Below are 27,675 nucleotides of genomic sequence, written 5' to 3' on the forward strand. Positions count from 1 at the left end.
GTGCAGCTACCCAAATGAAATCTCGCAGCTATGCCATTAATTAGTGCTTTATGATAGAAGATATCGACTAGCAATCTGGTATTTGCGATGAAGTTCAGTTTCACATTTTTCGTCACTCTCACTGGAGAGTATTGCCTGGAGCGAAAAGTACCATAAGCGTTCATTTTTGCAGCTACATGGACGTTCTGAATCGTTAAGAAAAAATGTTGTAAAACCAACAGAAAGCACAGACTGCTATAACTAGTCCTAGTTATATAACGATTTTAAGTATAATGATAAACTACTGCAAGGAATCGGTCCACCTGAGCAAACAGGATCGTATAGTTGACACTCAATAACGACACTGATATGTGCAGTTCCTGGACGGATAGCCCTCCTGCCCATCAAACAGACTGAGTGACTGTTCCTGTCATTTAGTGTTGTCTGACCATTGACAAAGTACAACTATTTTTTTAGGGCGCAAATTAAGTTAGGTAAATCTTTTTGCCCAAAACTGAAGGGGCAACATTCCCCCCTCCCCCCGTGATGCCAGGCCTGTCCCCATCCTATTCCATAATGTCATTATATATAATACCATACAACAGTGACCGATCCTTACTAACTACATGCGTTAAAATTGCACATCAGCTCATAGCAGGGGGCACATAGCCGCGATGTATTATCAATGTTATATTTCAACCATAATATCGACAACATTAATAAACGCATACGTTGAGAAAATATCGAACCCAACATATTTTCCGGTTATATACCACAATGCATTGCTAGTATTCGTTGGTCACAATTTTGGACACGTTTTTCAAACGTAGAAGTATATCCGCAAATATCTCAGCAATCCTCTTTTGACGAGTAAGTATGAACAATAATAATACTATCTGAATACATACAGATCTTTCTTAATATTATTTTGATTAAAATAGTACGTGAATAAGCAAAAAATGGCACATAAAATAGTGTGAATGGGGAAGATGACACAAAATCGTTTTGCCGTTTCTCTATTCTTATTCTATGTTGTACTTTCAAACTTTGGGTACTCTTTAATTAGGACAGACTTTATTGCTCAACTGCTATGATGCAAGCCAAATTTTATACATTTATTTCAGTTTTGAGCTTAGTAAACCGTTCACTTTTTAGATTATACTAAAGAAGATATTAATCATCATTTATTTGGGAAGTAATATTATATAATTTTTTCCTAGCTGCGGTGCTGAAGTCCCACCCTACATCAACAGAAAAAGAAATAAAGGAGCATGCAATGTGTTACTTGAAGAATGCATATGAAAGACAGGGGGCCAGGAGATCTGGACACTGAAAATAATAGGTTTTTGGTTCTAACTGTTAGGACAATTAGACAGGGTTTGCAAATAGTGGAAAAAAATCATCTTAACTTCCATTGTAATATTTTTTTTTCTTGGAAATATAGAAGTTGTACATTTTAAAATGTATATTTGAATCAAAATGTGGTTTTGAGTTAGTGTGTTAATGTAATTAGTTTTGTGTTTGTCATTACTATACTGTATATTGCCATGTTACCAGAATTTGTAGCTGAAGTTTAAGACTAGTTGTGTTTTTTTATGATTATTGCCCATATGTTGATTGTTGATTGATTGTATACAATGTATAATTTGAAATACATATGTTTCAGGTGTGAATGTGTATTTTCAGAATACATTTCTAAATCTAATCATTGGCTTGGTTTACTTGTTTCTACACCTATAAAATCTATCTTTGATGTATAATAGACCTCTACCCATATACGTATAATAGACCTCTAAAGTTATACGTATAATAGACCTCTAACCATATACGTATAATAGACCTCTAAAGTTATACGTATAATAGACCTCTAACCATATACGTATAATAGTCCTCTAAAGTTATCCGTATAATAGACCTCTAAAGTTATCCGGAACTCCAACCATATATGTATAATAGTCCTCTAAATTTATCCGTATAATAGAACTCCAACCATTTATGTATAATGAACGTCTAAACATAGACGTATAATTGACGTATAACTTTAGACGTATATTAGAATTTCATTCTAGACGAATTGTAGACCACATTTAGACGTATAAGGTATGCGTTTAATAGACGTATATTATACGTCTTTTGCCCACTGGGTGGGCTCCAGATGCACATGGAAGCAATCAAGTGTTTCATCCGAGCTGTTTCAAAGACTGCCCAAGAGCTTTCCTTTCACAGAGGCGCAACGATTAATGATGGGGGTGCACCCTTCAATGCGCCTTACGACTCTAGGGAGTGATTGAGACGATTCGTAGCGTGTGCTCATTTCTCTCTATTCCCCGTGTTGCAGTGGTAGGATGACGTAAATTACTGCTTCGACACGTAACGCCATTATAATCACGTGAAGGAGCTGAGGGCTTTAGTTTTGTTTCGTTTTCCATGACGTTCGTAAGCGCGCAAATCAAAGGCAAGTCCTGCGTCTAACACGAACGTAAATGCTTTTGAAAGTGCAGTGTGGTGCAGCTTGTAAAATCCTTGTCCACATTTGTGGTTTGTTGATGTTTGTTCTGTCTGCCAAAGTTGCATTTTGACATCCGGACGGGGGGACTTTATCATTTGAACGTGAAGCCAGCCTTAAACCCTCTGAGGTGTGTCTATCTGCCGGCACGTATCTTGTGAAAGGTATTTTTTTTTAACGGAGAGCAACTTTAAAAAGGTATCCGCAGCCACCTCGCAGTCCGTGTTTGATTATAGGAGGAATGCGGCGGCGGCGAGCTCGCATTTGTCGTGCTCGAGTGTTTAAGGCGATGGGATCGAAATGCGTTGGGGACTCCCCGCGCAGGTTCGAAACCTGCCGACTCCGGCGTCTGCCGCATGTCGCCTTGTGCCTGCGCGGCAGAGGCGAAGTGCCGCTTCTCCTTTCCTGGTACTATAACAACGCGAAATCGCTTGGACCTGCTGCCACGGACATCAATTCTTCCGATAACCACACACTTTGCCTTCGCACCTCTGGTGCTCTGCTTATGCCTTTGAAAACCTAATGAATAAAGCTGAAAGAACCGACACGATATGTAGGTGCTGGTAAAGCACGCAGTAAAGAACTGTTAAAAGCAAGGGTTTCAGTGGGTTAACTGAGGAGAAGGCGTGATCGCTAATTGTTGACTTTTTATTTGGTGTTAGAAACACTCTTACTGTGCATGACGTGCAACAAATGTAGCCACAGAAATTGCATCACGCTTTCATGTATGCTATTGCAAACACCAACGTTGCCTAGATAGAAAACCGAAATAGCCGTGGGTTTGCTTGCTGGTCTGAAGGATCTCTCTTCGAATCTCTATCATTTGTCAATGGAAGTAAAAGGCGCTGCAATCTGATACGTTCAGAATCAAACCCGCAGCTGTTGTTCGACTTTATTTCTTGACTAATTACAACTGAGTGTCGCATGAGCAGTTACATAAACTTGTCTGGTATATTTGAACACAAATGCCGTTCTTCAATTAAAACTAACAGTACATTGTCAGGGACATTCAGTTCTATACAAACAAGAGACAGACAAGAGAATATTTCTACCGTTCATGTGGACTACGTGTTGACTTACTGATCGGAATAATTGAAAGGTTCGGGCTCATAGCCGATGCAGTGCGTGCTAATTAGAACAGCAACGCTGAGCTCTCAGCACCGTACTGAGCCCAGGTGTTTTTCTAAAGCTGTCAGGTGCAGTTCATTTACATGAAGGAAATCTCTTACTGGGTACGATTACAATGCAGTAAGTAGCACAGACTACTTAGGGAGCAGCCCGATGTGTTTAAAAATGACCCGAGCCAGGTAAGAGTCGAACCTGCAATCTCCTGATTCGTAATCAGACGCCTTATCCATTGCGCCACTGGACCTGGTGTAACACTGCAGGACTGTAACCCAGTGAGCTCAGCCCTGCAACTAGTAAAATATTACCCCCGGTCCATTCTTTTCCAAAAGTGAGAAACACCTGTTTTCTACATGTTGTCTGTTTTAAAACCATATCTCTTTAAACCAAACCAAAGAGTTTGTCTTTTGCACTGCTATTCTGATTCATTTCGATTTCAAAGAAAAAAAAAACATTACCTTCCAAAGCATCATAAAATTGTCCCTTCTTCCAGACTCTACTTCTCTCTTGTAGTAGTACAGCAGACCTTTCCAGGTGAGCAGATCACAGAGTCCGAAATGAGCTTCCTCAATCAAGCAAAGTACCTGAACATGACTCTGTCATCATAAAAGCGCCCCTGTAATAAAGAAATTAAATCCGAAATCAAGAGGGCAGTTGCCTACTGAAATACAAGAAGTCATCAATTTTAACCTAGCAACACATTAAAGGCTGCATCTATACAAGTACGATTCTAGAAATGCTCACCAGATTACGTTTTAAGAAGGAACTGTGCCTCAGGTTCCGCCGAGATCTTAACTCGGATGGCAGGATTCAGAGTCCGGAGTGCGGACTGATGGCGCACGGAGGGTCCATATACTGTGGATCCCTCAGTGATCTTCCGCGTATTCAAACCACCAGCGTGTGACTCCCCTGTCCCCGTGACCTCATTGGTCTGCTCTCTCCTCTGTGCAGCCGAGCCCGACTCACGGTAAAGTGAAAAAAAATATGCCCTCAACGTGAGATTTAGTCTGGAGCGAGGATAGATGTTACCTTTTTATCATTGAACAGGATGTATGTGATGTGGCGACTAGGTTCAATTTTGTATCCTCTTTAAAAGATTAAGGACTGGGGTGAGCGTGATTTACCAGCTAAGAACCCGACGTGCGCACCGTTTAAGCTGCATAGACTCGGTCGTTTAACTCTTCTCCATTAGTAGGGTTAAGGTTAAAGAAAAAAACATTGCTGACTTCTTTTTTTTTTGCCAGCCGCTAGCGCTGATTAGCAAGGTTTGTGAAGGTATTTCATGTTTTGCAAGTTGCATCCATTTTAAGAAAAACAAGTCGCGTTAAAGACAGGAAATGAATACTTGCATTTAATTAAGTCTAGCCGTAGGCGGTTGTCCATAATGACCAGTACTGTTCAAGAAGACAGAACAAAGAAGGCACCGCTGGGATTCGAACCCAGGATCTCCTGTTTACTAGACAGGCGCTTTAACCAACTAAGCCACAGTGCCCCGGGAGTGTTGTCCTTTTGCAGCCACTTGGACACACCTTTAGAAAAACATTTTGTTAGGCATTCTGCCTCAGCCTAAACACCTATAGCTTGCAAAGCGCATGCTATTAGACAGGCACCTCTGCAAGACCTTAAGAGTCTCTTAAACTAGTGATAGTAAGGTGTTCCCAATGGGTGATGTTCGGCTTTCAAATCATCTCATCCGTGGAAGCGCCGAGATGCAGCTGTTTAAGGCTTAGAAGCAGCTGACTGTTTCACTACCTAGCTGATCACTGTCAGTCAGGGAGCTTAGAGGTGAAAAGCCTGTCTGAGAGACAATTCGCCATCGATCAGTTCAATATGTTCCGTACCAGCTCGGCGCACCCGAGATCATCTTGGTAGCCGTGTAGCTCAGATGAGTGAGAGCTTGTGTGTATTTACCACCGTGATTGGATGCCGGCCCTTCTCAGGTCACAGTAAACCTTCTGCTCAAAAAAAGTGAGGTAAAACCTCACTCTGCACAGTAAAACCTAAAAAAGTGAGGTTTTATTTAATCTCTGTCCAAGGGAAACGTTTCATTTTTTCAAAGAAATGTTTGTTAAAAAATAAAGTCATAGTTCCATGGGATTCAATCATAGACCGTGTGACATGGAAGTCAGGAACCTAACCCACTAAAGCACTACAGAAACATTATCGACAGACAATGTACAGCGTGTACTATTCTTGTGTTGCGGTACATGAATATAATTATATCGTTATTAATTTCTAATTTATAACTTTATTAACTTTATAAATTAACTTTATAAATTTATTAACGTTATTAATTAATTTCACGACGCACAGACAGAGCGTGGGGAGCCGCCGCCTGCAAACACAGCTCCAGGCAGGACTCCGCTCTGCAGGAGCCGCAGAGCAGAGGAGATGGGGGCAGCTTAGCTCCTGTGCAGAGACCTGAGCTGTTGTTGCTGCGGACGCTGTCTTTTCTGCACTCGGGGTAGGAGTGAATGTTGAGTTGCCCTTAGAAATGAAGCAGAGCACTTCAACGGCACGGGTGTGTGTGTGTGCGCCCTGGTGATTCTGGGAGACAGATCGAACCTGGGCTAAAAGAGAGGAGGCTTAGCCCTCTTCCATTTACTAGTTCAAAGTTGTACAACCCATTTGTATCTGCTAGGCGGCGCAGTCGTCGTGCACAAAGAACGCTTTGAAAAGCGTCAAAGGCAAGTCATTCTGAGTTGGTCGTTTGTGTTTTCCGTTCAGACGCGAAATGCTGAAATGATCTCTCGGCTCCTCGGTTGTCATTTCTGCTCCGTAAAGGAATCACAGCACGCGTCGGCTTCCAGCACGGTGGGTCGGGACACGATGCCGGGGGGTCGGAGAGAGCGATGTCTTCCTCATTAGTATAGGACCTGTCACCTGTCCCCACCTGTCACGCGGGAGACAGGGGTACATCAGGACGCGCATTGAAGTGAAAGCAGGATGCGCTGCGACATGCACTGTGCAGATCCCGCCACACTAAGAGGTGAGTGGGTCTGTTCGATAACAGCGCTAGGCGAATCCCCAATCCCCTTTTGTGCGTGGCGACAAAAGAAGTCTGAAGTCCGTTTCCACCCGGGGACCTTTCGCGTGTGAGGCGAACGTGATAACCACTACACTACGGAAACAGTGGTCAGATGTGTCCAGCGGCCCAGTGCTGAGCTTCGCCAATGCGATTCAGCGGCTTCCAGTGCCTTTATTGGTGTGCGCTGATGGACCGTGCTCTCTCTCCAGAGTCCAGCACGCCTGTCATGGACGGAGCAGGAAAGGCGGCGCCACATTCTACAGCCCTCTCCACGCAATCGACGAAATCGGGCTACTGAAGTGGAGAAAATCGCCTCTCCAGAAAGTGCAAATATCATCTTGGAGAGTATAAATCCTATTGCCAAAGGTCAGCCCTGTCTACCAGAGTAACCCTCCCACCTCCTGCAGCGATGGTCAGCTCTGGCCGCCTGGGTGAAAACCAGGAATCCTAACCGCTAGACCATATAGGAGCGCACAACCCTGCTGTTCCGGGCATCATGCAAGCAAACTACAGAAATATTAGAAAACACGCAAGAGAGTTGTCACTCAGAGTGTCGAAGGGTCGATGTATACTGGGGCTCAGTTGAAATGCAACGTCAGGACTTTTCCGAATTATGTCACATGAAGAGAGCACAGCCTTTTCCGCCCTGCCACGTGTGTATCGGTAACTCGCCGTGATCGTATAGTGGTCAGTACTTTGCGTTGTGGCCGCAACAACCCCGGTTCGAATCGGGGTCACGGCAGAATAGGGGCGTCTGCTTTTACTACTTGCACGAATGAAGGCAAAAAAAAGCCAATTGATGTGAACGAACGGCGCTTTACAGAGGAGTACTGCCTGACTGGATCGTTGATGAACGACAGAGACCACTCCGACCTCTTCTCGGGTTTCTTCAATGACTTACTAAGGATCTTCTTCACATTCGCCCATGCAGGGGAAGCCAGTTACACCAAAGCAAACGCAGGAAAGTGCAATTCAAGCAGAGACCAGGAGGGACTTGTTTACACCGAGAGTGGTCGGAGAATGGAACAATGCGCCCAGCCCTGTTGCTGGAGCCGATTCTTGATGAGATCTTGGGCTCACTAAGAAGCCCCCGCTGGATGCTAATCTTTCTGTTGTTCTTGCAGGTCCTGCGCTGCTTTTGAGCCGACAGAGCTCGTCCTGGTCTGTCGGCACAGCCCAATTGCAAATGATCGGCTCCGCGTACAGAAGGAACGTGCGTTTGGTACAAGAGTGCATGAAGGCACTGGAAATACATTGGGAACAAATGACCAGTCGCTCAATACCTCTGTGAAGTACAGGAGCGTGCAAATCGAGGCTGTTTCCGCCCGGTCTCGAACCGGGGACCTTTCGCGTGTTAGGCGAACGTGATAACCACTACACTACGGAAACCTGTAGGGACTGCTGCTGGTGTATCGCTTGCGTTTCGGGCTGAGAAAGGGACGCGTCATTTTAGGCAGGGGGCGCTGGAGAGAGGAACAAAGGGAGCGATGAAACAAAATGCCGAAACCCGGGATTGAGCCAAGGATCTTTAGAACATACTCTCACGAATCGTTAGAATATGTGCGTTTGATCATCAATTGCGTAACAACCACATTCGTTCGACTTGAGCCATCAAGCTCATAGTTTTCAAATCTTGAAAGCTGTCATTGAGCACATCATAGTCTGCAGTACGCCCCGTAACTTGCGTACTTCAACAGAAAGAAGAGCAGACAGCTCCATAAATATGCGAGGCGCAGAGAGTGCAAGGCGAGCCGCACACGTTTCGGTGGCTGAGAGAGGGCAGTTTTTGCTTCTGCATTTCCCAAGTAAGGACGCATGACAACAAGCGATTGCGGTGCTCATTTACGACATAGTGGTGATGAGTTTTCAGTACGTGTTCTTTTGAACGAGCAATGAGGTTGCTGCCTTGGACAGCTGACTGCATGCTCTCATTGTGCCACGTGATGAGTATTCACCAGGCTCGTTCAGTCATTAGTCACATTCCATCATTTGCCATAAGCAGATGCTGCAAGGTGATGTGGATATCAGTTCCCAGTCACGAGGACAAAAAGAGCACACAAGGGCTCAGCCGGGAGTTGAACCCGGGACCTCCCACACCCTAAGCGAGAATCATACCCCTAAACCAATGAGCCACGGCAGCACTTTCTATTTTATCCTGTCAGCGAGCTTGAGGACGGGGGAGAGGCGTCATTCGCTCGTCCAGTCAGACCTTCATCAATAAGTCAAGAAAGCCGCAATTACACGACTGCCTTGCAGACGAAGGGCAGTGAACTGCACCCGGTAAGAGGGGAACAAGCGGCACTAGGCGACACCGAGGCATGAGCCCCAGCGAGGGGGGTTAGCTTGCATGGTACGGCGCTCGCTTTGCATGCGAGAGGTAGCGGGATCGTTTCCCACGTCCTCCAGGTGTGTGCTTAGAGCTTGATGTGCCGAAAGGTGTCCTTTAGCCTGTGGTCACACCTTGCATGGAGAGCGTCATGCAGCTGTCAATCATTTCACAGCCACGCCCCCTCTTCATCTTCTCTCTGCCTTAAGCGTCTCCGCCACTCTCTCTTGACATTTCATGTCAGCATGTCAGAAGTCCGAGTGACGTTTTTAATGGCTGAGTGAGGGCACGATGCTGAAGCAGAGAGGCCACTTCAGCCAGAGAGACTTGTGCTAGGTGAGATCTGAAAAACAGACTCGCAACAGAAACAGACCAAAAAAGTATCGGTGAGATCAAAAGGCAAATGCAACATCCAGCAGAGGGCGTCTGAAGATTAGGGAACGGGCGACTGAAATCCATATGAGGCAAACTTTCCGGCTGTGCACTGCAGCTGGCCTCGTTGGCGTAGTTGGTAGCGCATCAGTCTCTTTATCTGAAGGTCCTGAGTTTGATCCTCACACGGGGCATGGCTGCTTGCTCTTTTCAAACACTTGCGGCAACTGTTCGCTCATAACCACGTCTGGAATGCGTGACCTTTACACGGGGGAGAAGCAACGCCGCATCCCTTTTCTAAAGAACATTCATATTCAGAAATAAGTCTAGAAATTTGCCATTACTTTTGCTGTCAGCCTGCCCATGTTGCCAAAGAAAGATTCACTCGGCGTCAACATGACAGAACAGCGATCACTTGAAAACACTGTTCCACACTCCGTAAGCAAGAACTTCAGTGTTTGCAGTCACCCGATATGCCGATAGTCAAAGGAGCACAAAACACGAAGCGTCAAAAGACAAGATGAGTTGATGGAAAGAGCGTTGAATTGATGAGCACAAAAGTTCAGCTCGTACAATAGGCAACGAAGGTCCCGGCGTCATCATCGCACTTGAAAGGACTGCCTTGCAGACTAAGGGCAGTGGGAGGTTGCTGTTTTGAGATGGAGGCATTGGGATGGTGGGCCGAGATCTATTCTTCTTAAGGAATTCTTCATCGTGAAAGATCGGTCCACAGATCATCCAAAGAACTTACAAATTTTTGGGACTCAGGGAATCACGTCTTGAAAATACGTCTTGGACGCGTAACGGCATTCTATCCAACTATCCAACTGCAGGACTTGAGAGTTTTTTGTGCTTTGTTCTGTTTTCGTTGACATCGCATTCGTAAGAGCGTCAAAAAAAGGCAATTCCAGCATCTAACACGAATAAAAGGGCTATTGAAACTGCAGGGCTGCGCAGCTTCTAAAATCCTTGCACACAATTCTCCGTTATTGTTACTTCCTTCTTTCTGTCTAACAAAGTTCCCTTTTCCTGACCGGACGGGGAGACTATCATTCCAACTTGAAGCCAGCCTTAAGTTCTCCGAGGCGCATTTGTCTGCTAGCATGCATTTTGTGAAATTTTTTTTTGTTGTTGTTAAACCAAAAGCGACTTTGAAAAAGGTTTCCACCGCCGCCCGGCACTCTATGTTAGACTGTATCAAGAAAGCAGCGCGCGCTGCAGCCGTGGCCGAGTGGTTAGGGCGATGGATTAGAAAGCCGTCGGGGTCTCCCTGCGAAGCTTCGAGTCCTGCCGCCTACGGTGTCGTCGTGTGTCTGCGCAACAAAGGAAAAGCACCCGTTTCGCTTTTCCCGCGACTTTTAAAACACGAATGATCTGGATTTCTACATGAATGGCTCTTAAAATGTGATCTGATCTTCATCTGACGCATAATAATAAATAAAGACAGTCTTGTTTAACAAAAAACACACAACATTTTACATTGTCAATTCAGTTCAAATCAATGTATTTCTATATAGCGCCTTTCACAACAAGGTTGTCCCAAGGCACTTAACAATGCAAGTTGTTAAGAGCCTTGTGTCTAATATGCCGCCTAGGTTACGTGCTGTCTCTTTGAGGCAAATGTTTAAATCCTCTGAGTTAAGTGCTGAAGTTATAGTAGTCCTATCAGTATTGTTGCCTCCGATTAACAGATCCTCAGTTTTCTCAGAGTTGAGTTACAAAAAGTTTTCACACATCCAAGTCTTTCCTTCATTAATGCATTTAACTAAAGTGATAATAGAAGAGTTGTCATTTGGTGGAAACAAAATGTTTATTTGAGTGTCATCAGCATATGAATGAAAGTTCATATTATTTTTTCTTATTATCCTACCTAGCAGCAGCATGTAGAGAGAGAGAGCAATATTGGTCCCGGCACTGATCCGTCTGGTACCCCAAATTGAACTGGTGACGTTGATGAAGCAGTACAATTATTAGATATTTGAACATAATGAAAACGATGAGTAAAATGTGAAGTAAACCACTGAAGGACGGTTCCAGATAAGCCAACCTCAAACTCAAGCCTGTGTAACAAAACAGAGAGGTCAACCGTGTCAAAGGCAGCTCTAAGATCTAGAAGCACAAGCACTGTTGCATTCCCCGCATCAGTAGCTAAGAGAATATCATTTACGACTCTCGTTAATGCAGTTTCAGAAACCAGACTGAAATTTCTCAATTATATTATTTGAATCCAGATACGATTGACGTTGGGCAACAACTATTCTCTCAAGACTTTTAGATTGAAATGGGACCTTTGAGACAGGCCTGTAGTTGTTAAGAACTTGTGGATCCAAATTTGACTTCTTAAGGAGCGGTCTAAGAACCACTACCTTAAATTGATCATGTACGACGCCTGACGCAAGCGATGCATTCATCATACTAATTATAGGTCCTGCCAGTCCTTCGAGGGAATCTTTGACTAGCTGAGTGGGGATGGGATCTAGCAAACAGGTGGTTTACTTTGTCTTACGTCTGTGTTCATGAGTCCACCATAAGAAGAAATCTGAACAGGAGTGGTGATCATCCGAGGTCACCACGGAGGAAACCACTGCTCTCCCCAACAAAAAAACCACCACTGCCCCTCTCAAGTTTGCTAAAGACCACATGGATGTTCCACAGCAACTCCTGGAACAATGTTCTGTGGACAGACGTGACAAAAGTTGAACTTGTTGGTAAATGTGCACAGCGTTATGTTTGGAGATAACAAAACACTGCATACCAACTCCAAAACCTCATCCCACCTGGGAAGCATGGCGGAGGCTGTACGGCTTGCAATCATCGAGGGACCGATGAATTCCAAGATGTATCAGGAAATTCTACAGCAGAATGTCAGGGTGTCTGCCTGTGATCTAAAACTCGAAAGACGCTGGGTCATGCAGCATGACAAAAATAAAGGAGTACATCAACAACAGAGTGGCTGAAACAGAAGAAATTCCGTATTTTGGGATGGCCAAGTAAGAGTCCTGACCCCAATCCCATTGAAGTGCTGTGGCATGATCTGAAGCAGGCCGTTCAGAAGACATCCCAAAAATATACATGAACTGAAACAGTTTTGCATAGAGGAATAGGCCAAAATACCTCCTAACCGCTGCTCAGGTCTGACCAGCCGCTACAGAAAGTGGGGGTTGAGGTTTTTGTCAATAAAGGAGGTTCCACTAGCTCCTTAATATAAGGGTTCACGTACTTTTTCCATCAATGACCTTGATTGTTTAAAACATTTGTTAAAACAGCAATGTCAAATGTTGGGCGTGTGTTGTTTGTTAAATCAGACTCTCTTTATTGATTATTATGACTTAGATAAAGATAAGATCACATGTTAGGAGCCATTCATGCAGAAATCCACATCATTCCGAAGGGCTGTTTACAAAAGTTTTTCTTCCAACTGTATGTGAGAGAAAAGCAGAGCCGCTCACTGAGTAAGGTGGGGTTGTAGCTTCGCAAATTGCAAGGACATTTGTACTCTCAAAAGGGGACAGGAGCACCCCAGATGGGACTCGAACCCACAATCCCTGGCTTAGAGTGCCAATGCCTTAGCCATTAGGCCACTGCGCCACACTGGGTGAGGTTGATCACGCTGATGAAGAGCTGGTTTTTTTTTCCTTTGCTTTTTCAAAGGGATCCCCAAAAATAAGGGAAGTTAGGCAGCAGAAGGTTTACTGTGACCTGAGAAGGACCGGCATCCAATCACGGTGGTACACACACACACGCTCTCAATCATCTGAGCTACACGGCTACCAAGATGATCTCAGGTGCGCCGAGCTGGTACGGAACATATTGAACTGATCGACGGCGAATTGTCTCTCAGACAGGCTTTTCACCTCTGAGCTCCCTGACTGACAGTGATCAGCTAGGTAGTGAAACAGTCAGGTGCTTCTAAGCCTTAAACAGCTGCATCTCGGCGCTTCCAAGGAGAGATGATTTGAAAGCCGAACATCGCCCATTGGGAACACCTTACTATCACTAGTTTAAGAGACTCTTAAGGTCTTGCAGAGGTGCCTGTCTAATAGCATGCGCTTTTCAAGCTATAGGTGTTTAGGCTGAGGCAGAATGCCTGTTAACAAAATGTTTTTCTAAAGGGGCCTCGCACTCTTTTCCAAGCAATGGTCACCATCCCCACCGAGTGTCACAATGTAGTCATGTCCTAGGACGTCACCTGTTAGTCTCCATTTGTCTGCCACCAACACTTTAGGTTACGGGGTCACAACCGCACCCCGGAGCGCAGAGGAGCCGTTGGCGTTCTGGTGGCGCAGATTGGGCTGAAGGTGGGGCGCTTGAATCTCGCTGTTGGAGGCCGTCTGAAACTGACCCAAGCCTTTCCCTTGAATTAAATGTAAATAAGATATGAACCCCAGATGCACATGGAATCAATCACGTGTTTCCTTTGAGCCGTTTCAAAGACTGCTCCAGAGTTTACCTTGCACAGATGCGCAAAGATTAATGATGGGGGTGCATGCTTCCAGGCGCCTTACAACTGTAGGGACTGATTAGAGACAATTCGTAGCGTGTGTTCGTTTCCATATACGCCCCGTGTTGCAATGGTAGGATGAAGTCAAATACGGCTTGGACGTGTAACGGCATTCTATCCAACTGCAGGACTTGAGGGTTTTTTTGTGCTTTGTTCTGTTTTCGTTGACATCGCATTCGTAAGAGCGTCAAAAAAAGGTAATTCCAGCATATAACAGCCAGCCTTAAGTCCTCTGAGGCGCATTTGTCTGCTAGCATGCTTTTGTGAAAGTTCAAATTTGGACAAACACAATCTGTGGCGTTTAGCGTGACATAGTCTTGCAGGCATCGTGCTGTCTCACTGCAATACTATACCACTGGAGGAAACAGTCCATCTGGCCATGAAACTCATTTGAACGTCTAGCTACAGCAACTAACAATATCATGATTTATTCAGGATGTGTGGAATCAGAACATCCCGGAGACAGCTTCCGAAATCGTGAGCATTCTCTGGTGGTGTCCTGCTGGGATCCTGTGGGCGTGTGTTGGTGGTATAGTGGTGAGCATGCAAAAGCCACTGCATTGGCCAGGAATCGAACCCGAGCCTCTTACTTGGCAGGCAAGAATTCTTCCACTGAACCACCAATGCTCAATATCTGTACCTTCAAAAAAGACGCTTTTTTGGTGCTCTGTTCAAAAAGCGTCGACATCTGTTTCCAGCTGCAAAATGCCATCCGCAGACACTGAAGAATTTATTTATTTAGACACCGCTCAGAATCCCCTGTAAGATTCTCCCTCAGTTCCTTTGAGCAGTGTTTTACCTCTTTCAAAAGGCTTCACTTTCCTAGTCACATTCCAAGGCTCATCGAACCCGGGCTGTTTCCTCCAGCGGTATAGTATTGCAGTGAGACAGCACGATGCCTGCAAGACTATGTCACGCTAAACGCCACAGATTGTGTTTGTCCGTTCGTGTCAGTCGTCCTGCAACCACGGGAAGTGGGACACAAACATGCTGCAATGCTTTCAGGACGTTAGGATTTGTTTATGCAACATCCGAGAAGAGTACTTGTGGCTTGAATGTGAACTGTACGTGCCCGCCCCCTTTCCTCTGTAGTGCATGAGTTCCTCCCGGCATGCCCTTCGTCATTGTTCTGTCATCTTGTATTTAAAGGGTTGTATTTCTGCTGCTGAAAATAAGCAACGGTTTTCTCACAACGCCCTTTGTTTCCGACGGAGCCCTTGTCTGTCATGAAATTCTTCAAAACCTCAAGCTAGAAGAAGAAGACGACAAATATGAAGCGTTACAGCAACGACATGCCATGAGACGATTGATAACGATTTCCGTAGGATCCCCGCGGTTGCCTGGCAACCGTCAGCTTTGCGCAGTGGCAGTATCGTAGCCTGTGAGGTTTAGCCGAGGCGCGATTATTACTAGTTGAAAACTTTTCCCAATATCCCCCTTCCGCCGGTTTGCAATACAATCGGCGAAAGCAATTTTTGACAGTCTCGTCAGAGACTGAGCAAGGTGTTTAAAGACAGATTTTGTCATGGTGACATCATGATAGAAAGAAACAAGCTTGTTACGTTTCAACAGAAACGCTCTTTAGCTCTTTCAGCGTTATGCAGAGAACAGCGTCTGTCGAGATCACTTTTGAGTCAGCGCGAAACGCCGTGTGCTGTCAGTTTGATTTCATATTGCTTGTAGCGGCGCCCGGCTTTTGTCTGTCAAACGTTAGGTTGCGCTTCTTCATGCTGCATCGTCGGCATGAGTGGAGCTTTATAAACGTCTGTACTTACTGCGCCCCATAAGAAATCGTTTGTCCCCGTTCAAAAGAGATTGTGCGATGTCCTGCAGCAAACCTTTGACAGTTTGAAAAGAGGAATTTATTCTGCTTCCTGTGCGTGCAGTAGTTACAAAGTTGAACGCCTTTACACGATCTGCTGCAGTTTTCAGTGGGCGGGCTTTGTCAAATGGCTTGGAAAAACGCACTGTGTTTCGGCTCGGGAAACATCATGAGCAGTGTCCTGCATGTTTTCTGTGTATAGCTGTCTTTTAACGCATACAGAATTCATTCGAAATCATTGATTTCTCCAATTAACAAGGGTCCCTTAAAGGATGAGTCAAAGTAACGTCTAATCGGATTAGTTTCCTTAGAGCTGGTTCAGAGTTTGCTCAAGAGTTTACCTTTCACAGATGCGCAAAGAAGAATGTTGGGGGTGCACGCTTCAAAGCTCCTTACAGCTGTAGGGAGTGATTCGAGACGATTCGTGGCGTGTGCTCGTTCCCATATACCGTACGCCCCGGGGTGCAGTGCTAGGATGACATACAATACCGCTTGGGCACGTAACGGCGTTATATGCAAGTGCGGGACGTGAGGGTTTTCGTTTGTTCGTTTTGTTTTGCTCTGCTTTGCTTTGTTTCGTGGTCAAGAGGCGTAAGGTAAGTCGTAATCCAGGGAGAACACTGGTGGCAAACAGTCCGAGGTGAGAGGCGAGGTCCAAAGTCGAAAAGGCAGAAGGGGAGTCCAATATCCAGAATAAACGAGGTAATGGAAAAACGCCAGGTAGAGCTCTCAAGGAGCAGACTCAATACCGAGCAGCGGGAAGCAGGTAAAGATGGTAAAAATAGCACTGCGTACCGCACGGTGGAGTGTGTGCAGGTGGGTAAACTCGTGCGGCGGCGTTTGTTAATAATCACCCACTGCTGGTGCTGATTAGATCGCTTATGAGTTGGTCTTAACTGCCTGGCGGTCATGACAAGCTCCTCTTTAAGCTGTGGTTTAGTTTTGCATTCATGTGTTTCTAGAGCAGGTATTTATGGGGGTGGGTGGGTCTTTCACAGAGGTTAAGGACAAATCCCCCACATGAAATTTTACTGTGTGCGTTCAGACAGTCACAGGTCAAGAGCCAGGCAGGAGGACAATGGACAGAAGAGCCAACGAACTAAAAATAAAAGAACGAATATGAAAAAGCCACCATCTTTTTCTTTTTGACATTTTCCGACTTTCATGCAAGCCAGGACAAAGTTGCTCGTAGCTACTTGTGGATTCAAATACTCTATCGAGTGCTTTGATGAGTTTTTGCAATTTGATTGTCGTCCTGTCAGCCTGTTTCTGTTTTTTTTTTCAATCTAGTGATGGAAAGTAAGAGGGAAATGATGGAGCAATCAATAACCGCTCCGGAAAAATGGCAGAAAGAAATGGCCCGTCACTAAGGACATTTGTGAAGCAGAGGAGTGACATCACCACAAAGGCGACTTATTCTGCTGAATAATGATTGAGGTGCGTTAAGAGAAAGGTAGCTGCGTCAGCATGCTTAGGCTGCAAAGGATCAAGCAAAGGTTTACTCCATGCTGAAAAGAGAAGAAAAGAAGCACAACGTTTCGACTGTGGAGCCTTCTGTGCCATCTTCTTTAGCGGTTATGATGTTTACATTGGAAAAACTGAGACATGCGTCCCTGGGTGGGCTTGAACCACCAACCTTTCGGTTAACAGCCGAACGCGCTAACCGATTGCGCCACAGAGACTGACGGCCGCTTGTGCTCCCTACATTTGCAGGTTTATGGTCAAAGAAAACAATCACTTGCGCTTCTTGCAGCCGGCAATCTTTTTCCACTGACAACCAAGAAATGGATTTAATCTTTCACAAGCTGTATGGATTTCTTCAAAAACAAGTTATTCCAGAAAAGAAATGAATTCTTGCATTAAACTGAACCAAGCTGTACATGTTTGTCTGAAATGATACATTCGGCACAACAAGACACGGAGAGAGGCACCGCTGGTATTCAGACCCAGGATCGCCTGCTTACTAGGCGGGCACTTTAAGCCACTAGGGAACAGCGCCAGCGGAGCACCGCGCTTTTACAGACACTTGGACACATCTGTGTTCGGTGTGCACTTAACCTGCTCTCTGAGCCCGTTGCCTCCGTCCCATTTAATAGCAGAACTGACGCCAAGAGAAATGATGAGAAATGGCATTTATCGGGCACTTTTCATGTCCAAGCTGTGCATTCTTTGGCGACACCATTTTTTCTTTTGTTTAATTTCTATACTTATTCATAGAATAAAAACGATATGTCATGTACTGTAAGGGAAATGTCTCTTTTTTTTAATGGGGAAAGCTAGCACCACTAAATGTTGTGTTTAGAAGAAGTGATTTAACATGACACGTGACCTAATTTACCGGAGCAAAAGCTCACCCAGCAAGCCCTGCTTTACTTCTACAGGAGAGAAGTATTGTAGAGTCTGCAAGATGTTCAGCTGGGTAGCTACGTCAGCATGCCTCGGCTGCAAAGGAACAAGCAATAGGTTTATTGCATGCTGAAAAGAGAAGAACGGAAACACAGCGTTTCGACTGTGAGTTCTTCTCACACCTGAAGAAGCCTCACACCTGTAAAAGGCTCCATGGTTTTCTTTCTTCTCTTTTCAACATGGAATACACCTATTGTCTGCAAGATGTGACAATTTCATGGTGTTTTGGAAGAAAACCTTTTTTCTTTGAATTCAAAATCAATCGGAATTTCAGCACGACACATCAACACTTTTTCTGTTTTAAGGAGATGATATTTTAAACCTGATAAAAATAGTAGGAAACACAAGTTTCTTGCTGTGAAAATTTAGATGGGGAAGTGTACTACTAGTAGCAGTGTAGAGCTCTCTGTGGTGGAGTGCAAGCGCATGTTCTATGGGCCAGTGGCGTAATGGATAACGCGTCTGACTTCGGATCAGAAGATTGTGGGTTCGAGTCCTGCCTGGCTCGTGAGGCTTTTAAACCTCTCAGGTTCCTCGGTAACAGGTTGCCGTCATGTATATGAACTATAGAAAAGCATTTGCCACAACCCGTAAATTAGCATGCAAGTGCGGGCTAGTGAACACAGAACTGTATGGAGATCATCTCCAGCTCCGAGCTCAATTGCAATGAAAAAACATGCAGAACAGAACTGGAGAGCAGCTGAATTTGTGCTCGGTAGGGTGGGGAGGACTCAGCATTGCTATTGTTCTAATTGGCATGAACTGCAGGGGATCTGAATCAGAACATGTCAGTTAGTTCGATCATTGCGTCAATATGTAGGACACGTTAATACAGAATTATTACTTTGTCTGTCTCGTCTTTGTATATAGCTGAATGTCCCTGACAATTTCATGTTAGTTTTTAAGAACAACATTGGTGCTAATATATACACATATAGCATTTAAGGAACACGTAAAAGTTTAGTCCATGCTGAAAAGATAAGAAAACCGCCACAATGTTTCATCTTGGAATAAATCTTTACTTGTTGTTTTGCAGCCTACCCATTCTGACCTAACTCCTCCCTTGAAATTCCCTAACAGATAAGGGTACGTAACGGCTCATGCGATGCTCAGTTGCAATTTGTCCCAAAACAAACAAGAACAGCAGCTGAGGGTTTGAGTTTGAACATGCACTGTATTAAAGCAGCTTTTATTTCCATTGATAAATGCTAGATATTCCTACAGAGATTCTCCAGGTGAGTAAGCGATTCCTGTTTCTGTTTCTATTTCTGTTTCATATATATATACAGTATATATATATATGTTACATGTGTCTCTGCAATAGTACAAATGTGTTATACACTATCAGGGGCTGCTTTTTTGTGCACCTCATCTACAACAAGGGTTTTTTTTTTCATTTATGTTTGTGGACCTTCACCATTTGAGGAAGTGAGTTAGATAAGAAAGTTACAGGTATGGTGAGCAATGACTGACAAAGGCACGTACTGCGTATTCCTTACAGAAGTGTAAGCAATTTGTTCTAAAAAACACCGGCTAAAGTCCAACATCGTTAGCAATCTTATTACTTAAACAGAATTAACATCAATAAACTGTAAGGTGCTGGTACATGCGAGTAGATTTGATCTTCTATTAAACAAAAATGCAATTACAGCTCTAAAAAGGTCAACCTAGACTTCTGGAACAGATCTGTTCAGGTCATCGCTGTTCCTCTGACCTTGTGAGTCTTTGGAATTTTAAAAGTGTATTTTGCTTGCCTTTCATGTGGTCTGTGTACAAGTCACTGTGGCGTATGCGGTCCTACACAGCCTTGCTATAGACGTGACGAGCCTCCGCTATGTTGCAATGGAGAACAGGTTCAGTACGGAGCTGCCGAGAAAATTCAGCTGGAAAGCTCGTTGCAGAAAAGCATCGGTATCTGTGTCCAGCGGCAAAGCGTCCTTCGTGGGTGCTGAAGAATCGATTTCACAGGCTGCGGGTCCAGGCGATTTAGAGTGTTAAAGGTCCCAGCGAAAACGAAATGGCGCTGGTCCTTTTACACGCACGCACGCAACCAAATGCAAAGGACGCCGTAGTCGGCAGGATTTGAACCTGCGCGGGGAGACCGCAACGGATTTCAAGTCCGTCACCTTAACCACTCGGCCACGACTACAGCGAGCGCTGCGGTCGCTGCCTTTTTGCTACAATCGAACAGGGAGTGCGAGGCGGCGGCGGCAGCGGAGGCAACTTTTTTCAAGTTCGCTCTCCGTTTAAGAAACCTTTTACGCCATACGTGCAAGCACACACACACACACCTCAGAGGACTTAAGGGTGGCTTCAAGTTGGAATGATAAAGTCTCCCCGTTCGGACATGAAAACAGAACGTTCTTTGACAGAAAGCAATCAACAACGGAGACATGTGGACGACGATTTTAGTCACTGCACTTTGAATAGCATTTTTGCTCCAGTTACAGGAGATGCACCAATGGCCCTTGACCTACGTTCTTACCAATGCCTTGAACATTCAAACAAAACAGCCCTCAAGTCCTGCGGTTTAATATAACGCTGTTACGTGTTGAGGCAGTATTTGACTCTGTCCTACCGTTGAGACACGGGGCGTATATGGAAACGAACACATGCTACGGATCGTCTCTAATCGGTCCCTACAGTTGGAAGGCTCCTTGAAGCGTGCACCCCCATCATTCATCTTTGCGCATCTGTGAAAGGTAGACTCTTGAGCAATGTTTGAGCCAGCTCTAAGGCAACTAGTGCTATTGGACAGAGACCTCTGGAAGATCCTAAGAGTCTCTTAACACCACTTCCAGCAGCAAGCTTAATTGTTCGCTGGAGGTCTCCCACCCAGGTACTGACCAGGCAAAGAATCACCACTACATTGAATGAGGAAGTTAATCCTGAAATCCAATTACATATCTCAAGGTAAGACAAATCCATAAGAACATGTCTTAGTATTACTTCGTTTACATTAGTATGGCACTGAGTTGGAGCTCCTCTTTAAGCTGTGGTTTAGTTTTGCATTCATGTGTTTCTAGAGCAGTTATTTATGGGGGTGGGTGGGTCTTTCACAGAGGCTCAGGACAAATCCCCTGCCTGAAAGTCTAATGTGTGCGTTCAGACAGTCACAGGTCAAGAGCCAGGCAGGAGGACAATGGACAGAAGAGCCAACAAACTAAAAATGAAAGAACAAATATGAAAAAGCCACCATCTTTTTCTTTTTGACATTTTCCGACTTTCATGCAAGCCAGGACAAAGTTGCTCATAGCTACTTGTGGATTCAAATACTCTATTGAGTGCTTTGATGAGTTTTTGCAATTTGATTGTCGTCCTGTCAGCCTGTTTCTGTTTTTTTTTTCAATCTAGGGATGGAAAGTATGAGGGAAATGATGGAGCAATCAATAACCGCTCCGGAAAAATGGCAGAAAGAAATGGTCCGTCACTAAGGACATTTGTGAAGCAGAGGAGTGACATCACCACAAAGGCGACACATTCTGCTGATGGTTTTGGTGAATAATGATTGAGGCGCGTTAAGAGAAAGGTAGCTGTGTCAGCATGCGTAGGCTGCAAAGGATCAAGCAAAGGTTTACTCCATGCTGAAAAAAGAAGAAAAGAAGCACAACGTTTCGACTGTGGAGCCTTCTGCGCCATCATCTTTAGCGGTGATGATGTTTACATTGGAAAAACTGAGACACGCGTCCCTGGGTGGGCTTGAACCACCAACCTTTCGGTTAACAGCCGAACGCGCTAACCAATTGCACCACAGAGACTGACTGCTGCTTGTGCTCCCTACATTTGCAGGTTTCTGGTCAAAGAAAACAATCACTTGCGCTTCTTGCAGCCGGCAATCTTTTTCCACTGACAACCAAGAAATGGATTTCATCTTTCACAAGCTGTATGGATTTCTTCAAAAACAAGTTATTCCAGAAAGGAAATGAATTCTTGCATTAAACTGAACCAAGCTGTACATGTTTGTCTGAAATGAGACATTCGGCACAACAAGACACGGAGAGAGGCACCGCTGGTATTCAGACCCAGGATCGCCTGCTTACTAGGCAGGCACTTTAAGCCACTAGGGAACAGCGCCAGCGGAGCACCGCGCTTTTACAGACACTTGGACACATCTGCGTTCGGTGTGCACTTAACCTGCTCTCTGAGCCCGTTGCCTCCGTCCCATTTGATAGCAGAACTGATGCCAAGAGAAATGATGAGAAATGGCATTTATCGTGCACTTTTCATGTCCAACTGCTGCAGTTTTCAGTGGGCAATCTTTGTCAGATGGCTTGGAAAAACGCACTGTGTTTCGGCTCGGGAAACATCATGAGCAGTGTCCTGCATGTTTTCTGTGTATAGCTGTCTTTTAACGCATACAGAATTCATTCGAAATCATTGATTTCTCCAATTAACAAGGGTCCCTTTTTGAACCTGCCAGAAGCATTCTTTCAATGTAACAGATTTACTCCGGGGAAAGGCAGCATGACATTGAGAGTAGCTCAAGCTTTCAGCTCCCGTATCGGACTGCGTGTATGCAGACACCGCTCAGAATCTCCTGTAAGATTCTCCTTCAATTACGTTTTGCAGTGCTTTAGCTCTTTCAAAAGGCTTCGCTTTGCTAGTCACAATCCAAGGCTCATGACAACATTTGGAACCAATCACCACTGCGTTGGCCAGGAATCGAACCCAGGTCAACTGCTTGGAAGGCAGCTATGCTCACCACTATACCACCAACACACACCTGCAAAAGCCCTGCAGGACACCACCAGAGAATGCTCACGATTTCGGAAGCTGTCTCCGGGACGTGCTGATTCCACACATCCTGAATAAATCATGATATTGTTAGTTGCTGTAGCTAGACGTTTAAATGAGTTTCATGGCCAGATGGACTGTTTCCTCCAGCGGTATAGTATTGCAGTGAGACAGCACGATGCCTGCAAGACTATGTCACGCTAAACGCCACAGATTGTGTTTGTCCGTTCGTGTCAGTCGTCCTGCAGCCACGGGAAGTGGGACACAAACATGCTGCAATGCTTTCAAGACGTTAGGATTTGTTTGTGTAACATCCGAGAAGAGTACTTGTGGCTTGAATGTGAACTGTACGTGCCCGCCCCCTTTCCTCTGTAGTGCATGAGTTCCTCCCGGCACGCCCTTCGTCATTGTTCTGTCATCTTGTATTTAAAGGGTTGTATTTCTGCTGCTGAAAATAAGCAACGGTTTTCTCACAACGCCCTTTGTTCCCAACGGAGCCCTTGTCTGTCATGAAATTCTTCAAAACCTCAAGCTAGAAGAAGAAGAAGACGACAAATATGAAGCGTTACCGCAACGACATGCCATGAGACGATCGATAACGATTTCCATAGGATCCCCGCGGTTGCCTGGCAACCGTCAGCTTTGCGCAGTGGCAGTATCGTAGCCTGTGAGGTTTAGCCGAGGCGCGATTATTGCTAGTTGAAAACTTTTCCCAATACCCCGCTTCCGCCGGTTTGCAATACAATCGGCGAAAGCAATTTTTGACGGTCTCGTCAGAGACTGAGCAAGGTGTTTAAAGACAGATTTGGTCATGGTGACATCATGGTAGAAAGAAACGAGCTTGTTACGTCTCAACAGAAACGCTCTTTAGCTCTTTCAGCGTTATGCAGAGAACAGCGTCTGTCGAGATCACTTTTGAGTTAGCGCGAAACGCCGTGTGCTGTCAGTTTGATTTCATATTGCTCGTAGCGGCGCCCGGCTTTTGTCTGTCAAAAGTTAGGTTGCGCTTCTTCATGCTGCATCGTCGGCATGAGTGGAGCTTTTTAAACGTCTGTACTTACTGCGCCCTATAAGAAATGGTTTGTCCCCGTTCAAAAGAGATTGTACGATGTCCTGCAGCGTTCACAAAGCAAACCTTTGACAGTTTGAAAAGAGGAATTTATTCTGCTTCCTGTGCGTGCAGTAGTTACAAAGTTGAACGTCTTTACACGATCTGCTGCAGTTTTCAGTGGGCGGGCTTTGTCAGATGGCTTGGAAAAACGCACTGAGACATCATGAGCAGTGTCCTGCATGTTTTCTGTGTATAGCTGTCTTTTAACGCATACAGAATTCATTCGAAATCATTGATTTCTCCAATTAACAAGGGTCCCTTTTTGAACCTACCAGAAGCATTCTTTCAATGTAACAGATTTACTCCGGGGAAAGGCAGCATGACATTGAGAGTAGCTCAAGCTTTCAGCACCCGTATCGGACTGCGTGTATGCAGACACCGCTCAGAATCCCCTTTAAGATTCTCCTTCAATTCCGTTTTGCAGTGCTTTGGCTCTTTCAAAAGGATTCGCTTTGCTATTCACAATCCAAGGCTCATGACAGCATTTAAAACCAATCGCCACTGCGTTGGCCGGGAATCGAACCCAGGTCAACTGCTTGGAAGGCAGCTATGCTCACCACTATACCACCAACACACACCCGCAAAAGCTCTGCAGGACACCACCAGAGAATGCTCACGATTTCGGAAGCTGTCTCCGGGACGTGCTGATTCCACAAATCCTGAATAAATCATGATATTGTTAGTTGCTGTAGCTAGACGTTCAAATGAGTTTCATGGCCAGATGGACTGTTTCCTCCAGCGGTATAGTATTGCAGTGAGACAGCACGATGCCTGCAAGACTATGTCACGCTAAACGCTACAGATTGTGTTTGTGTTGGACAGTTGGACCCTACAGCTGGACCCTCATAGACAACCTGAATAGCTTATTCAGAAGCAGTGCTGGACCGGGAACGAACCAGCTTCTTCCCAGGCACAAGAGTGACTTGTGAGGACTCGCGGTCCCACTCTGTGCATAGAGACTTTCTACCAGCCAGCCGGACTGCTGGTAGATCCCCTCGGAGCAACGACTGCCCTGCGTGGATGTCTAGACAAGGACCGGAGGTCTGTAATAGCTTTGAGGAGCTGTGTCAGGCAATGATCGGAGAATTTTCGGCTTTTATCGATCCCATAGCTGCCGTGGCCGCTGTGCACCATATTAAGCACGAAAAAGCTGAAGCCCCTCGTGACTATTATCAGAGGCTTAGGCGCACTTATTTTGCAGGGCGGAATGAAGAGGGTTGCGAAGAGAATGTGAATTTCAAAGGTTTATTCATTGCTAATCTGCATCCCTCAGTCAGGAAAATGATTGTGATGCACACTGATGCAAAAGCGATGAAAATGGCTGACATTAGAAGGTTGGCTCAAAAAGCCTGGGGAGCTGAAGTCTCTGCTTCCTCAGAGCGAAAACCTGCTAAAACGGCCGTGTTCGCCACTAAAGCCAGCAGGGTTGACGACTCGCCTCAGCTCGAGGCAGCTGAGGTTCCTGAGCTCGCTAAGCCCCGGCGCAAAATAGGCAGGCAGGACCGCACTAAGCGTCAGAGCCGCCGTGAGCGCTACGGGGAAGGCAAGGGCTCAGGCAGAGTCTATCATAAGACTGGACGAAGGGAGTCGACTGCAGCCCGCCTGGCCAGGCTTGAACAAGCCCTGCCTGAGAGATCAGGACAGGGTAAACCTTCCGCACCGAATGCCGGAAGTGTGAATGAGCTTAGGGGGACCACGCCCCTTCTCACTGGAGGAGGCGGGGATCCGTCCCAAGCCCCTCCCTCAGTCTATCTGATTGGGTGGGAGGGTTCCTGCCTGGAAGAAGGCTGTGACTCTGAGTTGGGCGCTGACCCCGCCCCTGAAGTCAAAGAAAAGGCAGGCTTCCAACAATTCTTAGGGAATCTCAGCCAGAAAGGCAAAGCAAGGCGTATTTATATCAAGGTTTCTCTTGAAAACGTCTTAGATAGAGAAGCACTGATTGACACTGGGGCTGAAATTAGTTTGATGTCAGCCGATCTACTCAGCGAGCTCAAACGAGTAGCGAAAGGAAAAGGCATCAGACTTAAGGTAGAACCGTGTAAGATAGATATTTCCAGCTATACCCAGGATCATGCCAGGATCACACACCGAGTGTGGGTGGCACTTAGGTTCGGGCCAATGAACGTGGTGCATCCTGTTTACATCTCTAGGTTTAAAACAGAGCCACTACTCATTGGCCAAGACCTGTTTGACAGGCTGGAGCCTCTGGTGGACTGCCAGCGTGGAAAATTGTGGGCTCAGGTCAAAAACCCTAAGCCTGTTGCACAGCAAAATGGGGGATTCAGTGGTTATGCTGTGATCACACAGTGCCCACTGAACACTATAGCTGAGTTGGAGGTTCCTCCTGGTTCCTCTGGACGAGAATAAATGTCTCTTCTTGCTTTCCAAAACTACAGGGAAGTCCTGCCCAGGCCAGCACTCCCACGGTCTCCCAACTACAGGAGCAGTGCTCCAAGCAGCTGCTTGACCCGCCAGGTAAAGCACACCCCCTTTTCATCCCTGAAGAAGAGTGGATCTCCCTGTCCGGTAATGAATGGGAGTCCTTTCTGTGCACCCTGGTACCTCAGGGGGTCCAGGAATACCACCCCATGGTGGTGGGAGGGGGTCCAGGTGGCAGAAGTGCAGGTTGATGATGTAATTCTTAGCCTCAGCTCTGAGAAGTCCATAATCAGTGAAGGTCTGTTCGAGGACCTGTCGCCAAGCTGTCAAGTGACCCTGGTGACGCAGTCACAGGTTCTGTGGTGGGCACCCCCATCTCATAGGTCCATTTGGAGCAAAGGAAGCTGTGTAGCTTCCATCTCCATCGGAAAAAGGAAGTTTGCTCACTACTTCCTATTGGAAGTACCTATTGGTTCGACTGGGCGCCCAGCTGGACACAGTAAACAGTGTGCTGTGGACACGGGTGGACCCAGATGCCCACTCTCTAAGCGGTGACCCCGAGAACATTCGGTCAGGTCAGACGATTCCTCAGGCCTGCCAGGTAGTAAACGAATCGGACCTGATCGTTCCTGCGTCAACAGCAGGGTTTCCAGTACGCCTTGTCCTAAAGAAGGGACAGAGAATGGACGCTGAGATGGTTTTCTTCCAACCATCAGCTCAGTTTATCAGACTGAACCTAGCAGTCTGTTGTACCCCCAGACTGGAACGGAATGGCCGAGCCACCTGCCTGTTGGTGCAGAACATAGCAAAACAAGATGTCAAAATCCCTGCTCGCACTGACATGGGACTGGTAATTGACAATGGTTTCTATGATTTCGAACTAGCCATCCCAGTACTGGGGCAGCTCCCTGGTCCCTTGGCCAGGGAGGGGGGAACCGAGCAGGTGTACTACACCTACCCCCGGCGGATGATTGCAATTATGCCAATAGAGGGATTCTGCAACCAGGAGGTGTGCAGGGTGGACCTTAGCGATAAGGATGAGATGGTTGTGTACACAGTACACGCAGGTGTTCCGATGGACCACTCAGCCGAGAGTACGACCCGGGATACCGCCATGCCGTCAAAAGCGGGGTTCCTAGAGCAGGTACAGGAACAGGTTGGCAAGGCAGATGCCCTGGAAACGGAAAGCCAGCGTCAGCAGCTGCGTCAGAATTTCCAGGATTTCCGGGAAGTGTTTGCACGGGACGCCTATGACTGCGGGGTGACGGATTTGAACACAGTGCGCATTCCAACGGCCCCTGGCGCCCGCCCAACCTATGTCAGGCAGTATCGCATTCCCCTCACGGCATACGAGTCCATAAAGCAGACGTTGGATGCTCTACTAGA

At 45.9% G+C, this 27,675-nt stretch overlaps 10 non-coding genes across 10 annotated transcripts; 3 read left to right on the forward strand and 7 right to left on the reverse strand.

The window, feature by feature from the left end:
* Nucleotides 1–5,028: 5,028 nt before the first annotated feature.
* Nucleotides 5,029–5,102, reverse strand: trnat-agu (transfer RNA threonine (anticodon AGU)). The gene has a single exon. It is a non-coding gene; the product is annotated as a tRNA-Thr (tRNA).
* A 2,852-nt stretch (nucleotides 5,103–7,954) lies between these two features.
* On the reverse strand, nucleotides 7,955–8,027 carry trnav-aac (transfer RNA valine (anticodon AAC)). Its single transcript has one exon. It is a non-coding gene; the product is annotated as a tRNA-Val (tRNA).
* A 7,162-nt stretch (nucleotides 8,028–15,189) lies between these two features.
* Nucleotides 15,190–15,331, forward strand: LOC138230871 (U4 spliceosomal RNA). The gene has a single exon (XR_011186465.1). It is a non-coding gene; the product is annotated as a U4 spliceosomal RNA (small nuclear RNA).
* A 1,936-nt stretch (nucleotides 15,332–17,267) lies between these two features.
* On the reverse strand, nucleotides 17,268–17,341 carry trnan-guu (transfer RNA asparagine (anticodon GUU)). Its single transcript has one exon. It is a non-coding gene; the product is annotated as a tRNA-Asn (tRNA).
* A 1,159-nt stretch (nucleotides 17,342–18,500) lies between these two features.
* On the forward strand, nucleotides 18,501–18,573 carry trnar-ucg (transfer RNA arginine (anticodon UCG)). Its single transcript has one exon. It is a non-coding gene; the product is annotated as a tRNA-Arg (tRNA).
* Nucleotides 18,574–20,132: 1,559 nt separating this feature from the next.
* trnas-uga (transfer RNA serine (anticodon UGA)) lies at nucleotides 20,133–20,214 on the reverse strand. The gene has a single exon. It is a non-coding gene; the product is annotated as a tRNA-Ser (tRNA).
* Nucleotides 20,215–21,749: 1,535 nt separating this feature from the next.
* On the reverse strand, nucleotides 21,750–21,823 carry trnan-guu (transfer RNA asparagine (anticodon GUU)). Its single transcript has one exon. It is a non-coding gene; the product is annotated as a tRNA-Asn (tRNA).
* Nucleotides 21,824–22,712: 889 nt separating this feature from the next.
* Nucleotides 22,713–22,784, reverse strand: trnag-ucc (transfer RNA glycine (anticodon UCC)). The gene has a single exon. It is a non-coding gene; the product is annotated as a tRNA-Gly (tRNA).
* Nucleotides 22,785–23,437: 653 nt separating this feature from the next.
* Nucleotides 23,438–23,579, forward strand: LOC138230838 (U4 spliceosomal RNA). The gene has a single exon (XR_011186432.1). It is a non-coding gene; the product is annotated as a U4 spliceosomal RNA (small nuclear RNA).
* An 833-nt stretch (nucleotides 23,580–24,412) lies between these two features.
* On the reverse strand, nucleotides 24,413–24,484 carry trnag-ucc (transfer RNA glycine (anticodon UCC)). The gene has a single exon. It is a non-coding gene; the product is annotated as a tRNA-Gly (tRNA).
* Between the last annotated feature and the right edge of the window lie 3,191 nt (nucleotides 24,485–27,675).

This window comes from Lepisosteus oculatus, unplaced genomic scaffold (assembly GCF_040954835.1).
Source record: "Lepisosteus oculatus isolate fLepOcu1 unplaced genomic scaffold, fLepOcu1.hap2 HAP2_SCAFFOLD_52, whole genome shotgun sequence".
Lineage (NCBI taxonomy): Eukaryota > Metazoa > Chordata > Actinopteri > Semionotiformes > Lepisosteidae > Lepisosteus > Lepisosteus oculatus.